Source organism: Triticum dicoccoides, chromosome 3B (assembly GCF_002162155.2).
Source record: "Triticum dicoccoides isolate Atlit2015 ecotype Zavitan chromosome 3B, WEW_v2.0, whole genome shotgun sequence".
NCBI classification, from domain to species: domain Eukaryota; kingdom Viridiplantae; phylum Streptophyta; class Magnoliopsida; order Poales; family Poaceae; genus Triticum; species Triticum dicoccoides.
In genome coordinates this window covers 637,067,763-637,078,117 of record NC_041385.1, presented here as the reverse complement: position 1 = coordinate 637,078,117, position 10,355 = coordinate 637,067,763, and the positions used below count along the sequence as shown (strand labels likewise).

Genomic DNA, 10,355 nt, shown 5'->3' with positions numbered 1-10,355 from the left:
TAACCACGGCCCAACTGGCTAACCACGGCACCGTCCATCCCGACCCCACTCATCAGGTCCAACGGGCGACACAGTCAGTGCGGCCCCACTCGTCAGAGTTAATGGTCAAAGCACTGACCCGATGGCATCCACCGTTTGTGACCAGTTCTGAGGGTTTCGGGCAAGGTAGTGGGGAAAAGTGAGCAAAAGTTAAGAGCGTGGGGATGAATGAGTATGGCTAAGGAACCAGGGGCACAGAAATAAAAAATCCCATAGGTTAATAGGTTAGTCCTAAAAATGATATAAAATAGCATATTAATGTATATAAAACATCCAAAACAGATAATATAATAGCATGGAATGATAAAAAAATTATAGATACGTTGGAGACGTATCAACGATATGCTAACAGTTCCTTGGGCTTCACCATAGTTGAGAATGGTGAACCATTGCACACAAAAGAGCGTGCCGAAAATGGATGATCTTCTAGGGGATCATGCGTATTTTTGAAGTTTAGTGTGGGGCTAGAGATTTTTTAATTAAGTCTCTTATTTCACACACCCCTAAACTTAATCTAGCATCAAGAACCATCGCCTAAATTGTGGACGTAGGTAGCTAGTATTATTTGTTAAAACTAGTTAACCGCATAACTAAATTTTTGCTAAAACCGATTAGAGGACGTCTAACTTGGTTTTGTAGGGTATGCATATGATGTGGTATAGCCTTCGTCATGATAATGAGTTTATGTATGAGATGGTTATATATTCTAACATTAAGTGGCCTGCGTGTCATGGCATGATGGCTGGAGCCACGAGATTACCACATTAATGTAAAATTCATAGAGATACCCTAAAGGTTAGAGGTGACCGTGGCAACTGCACACGGAGGACCCCGGCAAGGAGAAGGTGTACTTTGCGCGGGATGAGGAGCTATAATTTTGTGCCACGATGGATTTTCTGAATTTGGTTCCATGACAAGGTTTTTGAAATGGTTGCCACAACAACGTTTTCTGAAATTGACGCCATTGCATTGTTTTTGAAACGGCTGCCACGGCAATGAAATATTGGTTGTCATGACTCTTCAACTGGAGATTGAAGATGACCATGGAGATTCCTAGCACCCAGGGCTATACCATATCAAGCTTTTATGAATTGCCTCGGATGTTTATTCCTTTGTTGTTTGCACCCTTTGATTGCACAGTAGTCAATTATTAGGGTGGTCTCTCACACTAAATATCAAGTCAAAAGGTGCCCTTCCCAGTGTTGCAACCGTCTACGACATTCTAGCATCTCAGAGTGCATCATGTCCACATGAGTACAAACGAGATGAGAGGTATAAGACGGAGATGGTCAAATCATGTACGCAAATAACACTCGGTTCTCTTGAAGTTCTGGCAGAATCGTTTTGAGCTCGGAGCACAAATCGTCGAAAGATGAATAAGAGTCATATGGTAATATGAACGGCAATAGTTTGCCCACCGGGCAAAATTCTCGTCATCAGTGATGTCCACATCAACGGCTGAGAACTAGATTTGGATCTTGAATCACTTAAAATCAGTTATGAAGATATTGATTTGCGTTGGAGCACAATTATGTATTAATTTAGTTTAATCATTAGTGCAAATTAATTATGAACAATCTCTATGTGTAGTTTGCATTATATTTGTAGAATTATGGCTCACTAGTCGTCAACCCGTGCAATTGCACGGGCTAGCATGAGAATGTTAGCTTTGAACAATGTGGAACACACATTATAATTCAACTATTATTAGTTGATAATGGTTTTGTAGCCACTTAGTCAGCTGATTGTGGCGGCAGCCATTAATTTTCACGAAAGGCACGGCATGGTTTCTCATGTATCCATTTGTGTCAGTACATACTAACCGATTTCTAGCCATTTTAAAAGTATGTCGCCCTCTTTGAAAATTGGTGTCTGGATTTAATTCACTTGGTGCATGTTGCATAAGACACTTAGCTTCAGGTATCACTTTAAATTCGGATAAACTGTAGGATGTACACAATGCAGACTTTGTACATTTGGAAAGCCATGATCCTTTCATCCCGGGGCTTTCTGCACTTTGTGCACGTTGCATAAGAAGTATTGCATTTGGAAAGTAATACTTCTTGTTGCACATCTATATTTCGTACATGTTTACGCTTTCTATTTGCATTTCTAACCGAGTGTATAATCATATATGACTCATACTTATTTATATCTCCTCACCGTAAAATTTTAATTCTAATCTAAATTTTTGACACACGTGGAAGTGCTAGGTGGAATGCACTATGGGTCGGCAATGCGGATTATTGGCCGATTTGCCTTATTTTGACCAATCATGTGTTTCCATGCCCAAATAATATAATTATAGGGTCAATTTGTAAAGTAAACAAACATTACAGATGGATTTCAATATTGCAGATGACTCTAGCGCAAGTAGTAGAGACATTGGAGGCCAATTTTCTTGTTCATGATATCAAGGTGTGTTAGTCTATGTACTGTGTTGTGCTTGGTGGTGAGGACAGCGAATGACCAGTGGTGGATAGCAGACTTTCATTTTAAGCATACTTCCACCAGTGTTCCATATTTAGTCTTTTTACCTGCATCTACTCTATCTTGATATAGCAAGCAACACAACTGGATTTAATGCACACTGAAGATTAAGAGGCATATTAGTAACTTTGTGATACAGATGAAATAGATTACCATCGAAGTATAAATGTAAAGTACAAAATTAATGCTCCCATTTATTCGACTACATCCTAGTTTTTATCAAATATCCATCAACATGCCACTTGTCTTTCGAGGTCTTGATGCTCCAACCTTCTGAAATTCTTGGTAGCCAATTCTTTATCAACACTGCTATGAAAATTTATCTGCAAGAACATGCGACTGCACCAGAAAAGCTTACATGGTTATACTTTTGAACTCATTTTATTCGTGATAGTACGCTTTGGTTGGTGTTCAAATAACTTTCCCTTCCTTTTATGAATCTGCAACATAAGTATAGTCAATGCGGCACATATGCGAGCTATTGTAAGATTTCTCTTAGGTTTAATTCCTTAAATATGGATTCATCTTTATCCTCACTACTGTAGAAATATCCAACACTACATGTGTTCTTGGTTCGAGAATTTTTTTTGTTCTTCACAATTAGTTTATCATTGCCAACATGCATGCCTCTACAAAAACATGAGCAAAATTGTGCTAATTACCACAAATATAATGGTTACAAATATAACATAAGTAATAAAAAGCATGTAGCATCATAATAGAAAAAGGATACATTTTCCAATTTTTCTTTTGACCTCTTCCATCTCCCCGGTCCAGTAAGCCACTTTCTATTCTAGTTATGGTTTACAAACTTTGTCCGCATGTAGTATATTGACAAATCCGTTTCAGAACCTATGAAAAATATTCCATACACAGTGTTATAGATATCAAATGTGAACTGATATGTGAATCTCTGTCCACATACTTCCTGGATTTATTTTGTCCTCCCATGGATATCACACTTATATGTATCTACATCAAGAATCTTGCAGATTGCATCACCAATCTTTTTTCTTATGTCTAAAACATATGGTGCAAGTTGATGTTCCCATAAAATCACATATTTATAGCTCAAGTTTATACCTGCACATAATACAACATATATTGCTCAGTGTGGAATAAATTAGTACATAAATAATGAATTATCATCAAATGTACATTGGACACATGTTTTCTCAGGTTCTTTTTCGCACCTGTGAATGTAGAAGTGGTTACCATGTATAGTACCACCCATCTGATGTACTAATTGATTCATTATTGTTGCTTCTGCAGTATAAAACATTTTATGCCAATTGTAGGTTAATTTAGTACATGAGATATATAAAAGAAATATTCTAGCTCTATTTCATATACAATATCATCTTGAGAGCAAAGCCTATTTTTGCATGTACAGGGAAACATTCACGCGCATGATAGACTACTTTTATTTATATAATTGCAGAAACGCTATTGCACCACATTTGGAGCTCAACTGTTTCGGGGATATTCAAAATGACATAAACTTTGGTCTCACATGTGGATGACAGCAAGTACTCTGGATGAACTTGATATTAAATTTTGTAAATACAATAAATGAACACGGAGGAACACTTATTTGCTATCAAAAGAAATACAAACATGTCAATTTTCTGACAGTTGTTGCTATTACTATGACAACACGATAGGCGGAATGTTGATTGGTTGACCTTCTCACCTTATAGTAACCTTATTTATTTTTAATCAATGTATATTCCAAGAGTCCTAGCAATTTCCAAGAAACTGTGCTGGAAGTACGACACTACTTGGCCGGTTTTTATATATGACTCGCCAAATCAAATAGTTGGTGCCATGAACAGAAGTGTAGCAAAGCATCATATTTTGCATCGTACACAAATTAGACGTTGAAGCAGCTCGTACACACAATCGTTTCGATTATCAACCATCGTAATTGTACTTATTTTACTTCTTCCATTATAGTCGCTCAACTTGAAAGTGAAATATCTCCAGACCTTCGAAATTCCATGAGTTGTCTGTGTTTCCTTCGTAATTCTGATGTAAGTTGCTACACCAAGGACATATGCTAAATAAATGGGTGTTAAGATGCAAAAAACATCGAATTAATAATTTCAACAAATATTCATACCTACCTGATAAGTAAATCTTCTAGCCACATCCTATGGAAATAACATTGATGCTAGGAAATGTGAAGCTTTGTTCTTCTATTAGGATATATTTTAGAACTTTTACTCTTGTACGCAAGAAAATAAGCATCTTCTTACCTTCAACTGGATGAAAAAATCAATGAAGTGTTACCTTACAATTTTATGCCATGAAGACATAACCTTTTTGTATCATGAACAGATTAAATTTCCAGATGTGCTTTCATCAGTAGTACGCTTGGTGTCAACATGTTTTATCTTTCCAAATGACGTTATATATCTCCTGCATGCTGCTTACACCTCTTGCATTAAGCATATCACACGCCGTTGTTGTAGACCCTAAACTGTAGAATATAATGAAAGCAGAACTTTAAGATAACTGATCTAAGATAACTGATCAAAAGAACACATACTTTTGAAGATTATTTAAGGCGCAAATCAGAAGAAAGGAGTACGAAATTTGGATCAAATCTTGTTCAGTATTAACTGTGTAGTATCACAAGTTGATTCAAAAACGCTACAGAAAATCGTTTGAAAAAAATTGGCCAGACGCATTGCCAATCTGAATCCAGAAGTTGGGAAGGATTCAAGTATAAATCGGGGAAAAAATAAAATAATGTGAGAAACGAACCTGATCCAGATGAATTTTTTTCTTTTTGAGGTGAATCAGATCTAGATGTGGAAAGCAATTATGGATCCATCCCCCCGCAAACTCGCTTGCTTCAGTTCGGAGAGAGACGATGGTTTCTTTCTCCATGGTAGAGAGAAAAAATTGGCCAGACGCATCGCCAATCTGAATCCAGGAGTTGGGAAGGATTCAAGTATAAATCGGGGAAAAAATAAAATAATGTGAGAAACGAACCTGATCCAGATGATTTTCGTTTTCTTTTTGAGGTGAATCAGATCCAGATGTGAAAGCAACTTTGGATCCATCCCCCCGGAAACTCGCTTGCTTCAGTTCGGAGAGAGACGATGGTTTCTTTGTCCATGGGAGAGAGAATAGAGAGAGGAAGCTAGCGCCGGCGCAATCTTTTCCATGGAAGAGAGAACGCAGAGAGAGGAAGATACGGGAGAGAGAGATATGGGGGAGAGAGAGAAAGAAGAGAGGAAGGGACGTGTTTGCATGGGAAGAGAGAGAATTTAGAGATTGGAGAGGGCCGGTGCCCTGGGATGAGATAGGAGGGCACGTATATGGTTAGGATTTTAATTAGTTATGAGAAGAAAAGGTTAATTTGCTGGCCTTTTAATATTTTATCCTTTCCAGAACGTGGGATTTTGTAAGTATATAGAGGTCTAGATAGTATTTTTATAAAGGATTGCATGAGTTGATCTAGACCGCAATAGTTCGGTCCCACCAGATTAACAGCTCGTAAAATCTAATTAACGTGGGAAATAATTCGGTCCCACCAGATTAACGGCTCGTAAAATCTAATTAACGTGGGTAATTCTAGGAAGTCAGTAATTAGTATAGGTATAGATAGATAGATAGATAGATAGATAGATGGTTCCACCTTTGTTATTGAAATTGATTGATTGTTATTTATCTGGTTGAATCTTTATGATTGAGAGGATCGTCCTCTAAGAGTGCCAAGAAGGATTTTTGTCCTACTGCATGCTTGCAATGCTCTCCTACTAATGCTATGTATGATGAGAATGACGACCTTTGATCCGAAAGCTAGAATTGCATCACGGTCTGCTTGCTTCCGAGAAGCCCGATCTTCAAAAAGGTTTGAGATAGTTATGTGATATTCTTGGAACTGAAAATTATTAACAAAAAGAAACAAAGGTTAAAAGATATGTGATATCTATAGAGGGGTAGACTGAAATGCGTAAGACCCGGAAGAACGCTAGTCATGTGTTGATGGCGACAACTTAAAAAGAAAGAACAAAATCAAAGGATGTAGTGAGACTTACATTCCTAGGGAAGTTGGGGCTCACGCCACTCTTGAAAAGTTAGATGATTCTTGTGTTGAGTGGGAGAAATATTGAAAGTTAAACTGTAAGAAGGTTAGAGGCGGAAAGAAAAGAAGACTAGAATGTCCAGCTCATGTATGAATGTCATACAAGTAATAAGATGTAGAGAAAGTCGGACAAGTAAAGTGTGATTCTTGAGAATCATGGTTAAATTGTTAAATATTAAATTCTTCAGGAATTATGGTTAAAAGTTGACCACAAGAATATCGACTCGATTGCATGTTGTTGTGAATCGATGCAAGAATTACTACGACCTAATGACCAACAAATTAATGAGGTTAAAATATCTGTTGAAAATTTTCTAATAGTTATGATATTTTTTCATCAACATATTACCTCTAAATTTATTTTCATAATTCATTTTAGATTTTTGTACACTATATCCCATTGCATAGAGGTTGCAAGGAGCTTGTTCATAACAGAACAATAGTTGTTCGATGTAATGAACAAAAGGGCCATACTTATATTGTGAACAGGATTTAACTTATGAATATTGATGATAGAATTGAACCTCCATAACACTGACGCTAAATGTCGCAAGACTAAACGAACACCACAACTAAAAGAACACCACATATGTGTGGCACTGCATTTAGTCATATTGCAAAAACCTACATGGAGAAATTCCATAGTGATGGATTTTGAAGTCATATGATTGTGAATCATCTGAAACTTCCAACTTTCATCCAAATGGTGAAGTAATCTAAAATACCATTCACAAGCCATAAAGAACGAGTAACAAAATAAATTAGAAATATGCATACTGATGTATGTAGAGTCTAGTAAGTGTTGTTGTAAGCAGTGGATTTATCTTTCTTCAAGGATGACTCAAGTAGATATTTATATTTACTAACTGAGACATAAATCTGGATCTTTTTAAAATGTTTCAAAAGATTTTCAAAATGAATTAGAAATTATTGTAACAAGAAAATTATGTTTCTACAATTAGATTGCATAAAAAAATATTTGAGTTACAAATTTAGCAAATGTTTGATGAGTTGTAAAAGAATTTTATAGCTTGCACCTCCTAGAAACACTACTAAGAGTAGAGTGTTTTGAGTAGACGTAGTCAAGCTATGTATGACATGGTGAGATCAAATATGACATTGATTGTTTCGTCAATATACTTTTAATGTGATGCTTTAGAGACTATGGCTTTTACACGAAAAGAGCGCCATCAAATTTGTTGAAATAAGTGCTACTTTGTAGGTTATCCCAAATGGTTGGGTATTCCTCTATCACTACGCCAAGGCAAAGTGTGTTGTCACATAGTGCGGAAATTTTGAAGAAAATGTTTTCTGCAAAAGAGTGAACTGGAGGAAAGTGCAATTCGAGAGATTATAGAATCTTCATGATCACGTCGAAGAAACAAACGCCAGAAGTCATTCTAAAAATTCTTACCGTGACTGATACAGAAGCCTCTACATAGGATATAGAGGCTTCGGTCAAACATATAACTGAACCATATAGGTTGGAAAATTTGTACTGACCTTCAGGGTGTGCAGATGAAATATTGTTGAAACAAACGATGAATATAATACACAAAGAAGCGTTGATGGGCCCTGACTCCAGAATTGGCTATAAGTCAAAATAATCCGAGATAGTATCCATACAAATAGTTCAAGTTTAGAACTTAATAGACCCTCTGAAAGACTTAAAGTCTAAAGTGTAGTGATGGATCTATAAATTAACAAAGATAAAAATGTTTTATAATACTTGAATTGTTGCAAATAGTTTATGACAAGATCAAGGAGTTGATTATGACATCATAATAATACTTAAAGTTAGTTTGGATTAAACTAGCAATTACTAAATATTTCAGTTATGAGATATAATAGATGGATGTCAAAATGATTCCCATGAGATGGAAATAGAACCAAGGTTGTATATTTCATATGGTCCAAGCTAATTTTCTCAATCCAGAGGATGCTAGTAAGGGTGCAAACTTCAAGAGATCATGTAATGATCTGAAGCAAGCATAGTGGAGTTCGAATCTTTGTTTCGATGAATTAATCAAATAATATGATTTCATCTATATAAACAAAGATGCCTATACTATAGGGGAACGCGGTAAATTCAAAAAAAATCCTACGATCACGCAAGATCTATCTAGGTGATGCACAACAACGAGAGGGGAGAGTGTGTCCACGTACCCTCGTAGACCGAAAGTGGAAGCGTTTAGTTAATGCGGTTGATGTAGTCGAACGTCTTCGTGATCCAACCGATCCAAGCATCGAACGTACGGCACCTCCGTGTTCAGCACACGTTCAGCTCGGAGACGTCCCTCATACTCTTGGTACAGTTGAGGCCAAGGGAGAGTTTCATCAGCACGACAGCATGGTGACGGTGATGATGAAGTTACCGGCGCAGGGCTTCGCCTAAGCACTATGACGATATGACCGAGGTGTGTAAGTGTGGAGGGGAGCACCGCACACGGCTAAGACAAATCTTGGAGTGCCTTTGGGGTGCCCCCTGCCCACGTATATAGAGGGAGGAAGAGGAGGCCGGCCTAGAGGGGGCGTGCCAAAAGGGGGGGTCCTACTTGGACTCCCGATCCAAGTAGGATTCGCCCCCCCCCTTCCTATTCCAACTAGGAGAAGGAAGGAAAGGAGGAAGAGTGGAGAAGGAAGGAGGGGGGCGCCGCCCCCTCCTAGTCCAATTCGTACCAGCCCATGGGGGCGTGCGGCCACTCCTTGAGGCCCTTCTCTCCTTTCCCGTATGGCCCATTAAGGCCCATTACTTCCCCTGGCGAATTCTCGTAACTCTCCGGTACTGCAAAAAATACCCAAACCACTCGGAACCTTTCCGATGTCCGAATATAGCCTTTCAATATATCGATCTTTATGTCTCAACCATTTCGAGACTCCCCATCATGTAAGTGATCTCATCCGGGACTCCGAACAAACTTAGGTCATCAAATCACATAACTCCTAATACAAATCATCATCGAACGTTAAGCGTGCGGACCCTACGGGTTCGAGAACTATCTAGACATGACCGAGACACATCTCCGGTCAATAACCAATAGCGGAACCTGGATGCTCATATTGGCTCCTACATATTCTACAAAGATCTTTATCGGTCAAACCGCATAACAACATACGTTGTTCGCTTTGTCATCGGTATGTTACTTGCCCGAGATTCGATCGTCGGTATCATCATACCTAGTTCAATATCATTACCGGCAAGTCTCTTTACTCGTTCTGTAATGCATCATCCCGCAACTAACTTATTAGTCACATTGCTTGTAAGGCTTGTAGTGATGTGCATTACCGAGAGGGCCCAAAGATACTTCTCCGATACACGGAGTGACAAATCCTAATCTCGATCTATGCCAACCCAACAAACACCTTCGTAGACACCTATAGAGCATCTTTATAATCACCCAATTACGTTGTGACGTTTGATAGAACACAAGGTGTTCCTCCAGTATTCGGGAGTTGCATAATCTCATAGTCCGAGGAACATGTATAAGTCATGAAGAAAGTAGTAGCAATGAAACTGTAACGATCATAATGCTAAGCTAACGAATGGTCATGTCCATCAGATCATTCTCCTAATTATGTGATCATGTTCATTAAATGACAACACATGTCTATGGTTGGGAACATAATCATCTTTGATAAACAAGCTAGTCAAGTAGAGGCATACTAGGGACAATATGTTTTGTCTATGTATTCATACATGTACTAAGTTTCCGGTTAATACAATTAT

The 10,355-nt window shown here is 38.0% G+C and overlaps 1 long non-coding RNA gene across 1 annotated transcript; it reads right to left on the bottom strand.

The window, feature by feature from the left end:
* Nucleotides 1-2,677: 2,677 nt before the first annotated feature.
* On the bottom strand, nt 2,678-5,810 carry LOC119277558. Its single transcript, XR_005137214.1, has 4 exons — nt 5,530-5,810; nt 5,299-5,460; nt 3,723-5,011; nt 2,678-3,612 (listed from the first exon to the last, which is right to left on the bottom strand). It is a non-coding gene; the product is annotated as an uncharacterized LOC119277558 (long non-coding RNA).
* Nucleotides 5,811-10,355: the final 4,545 nt, after the last annotated feature.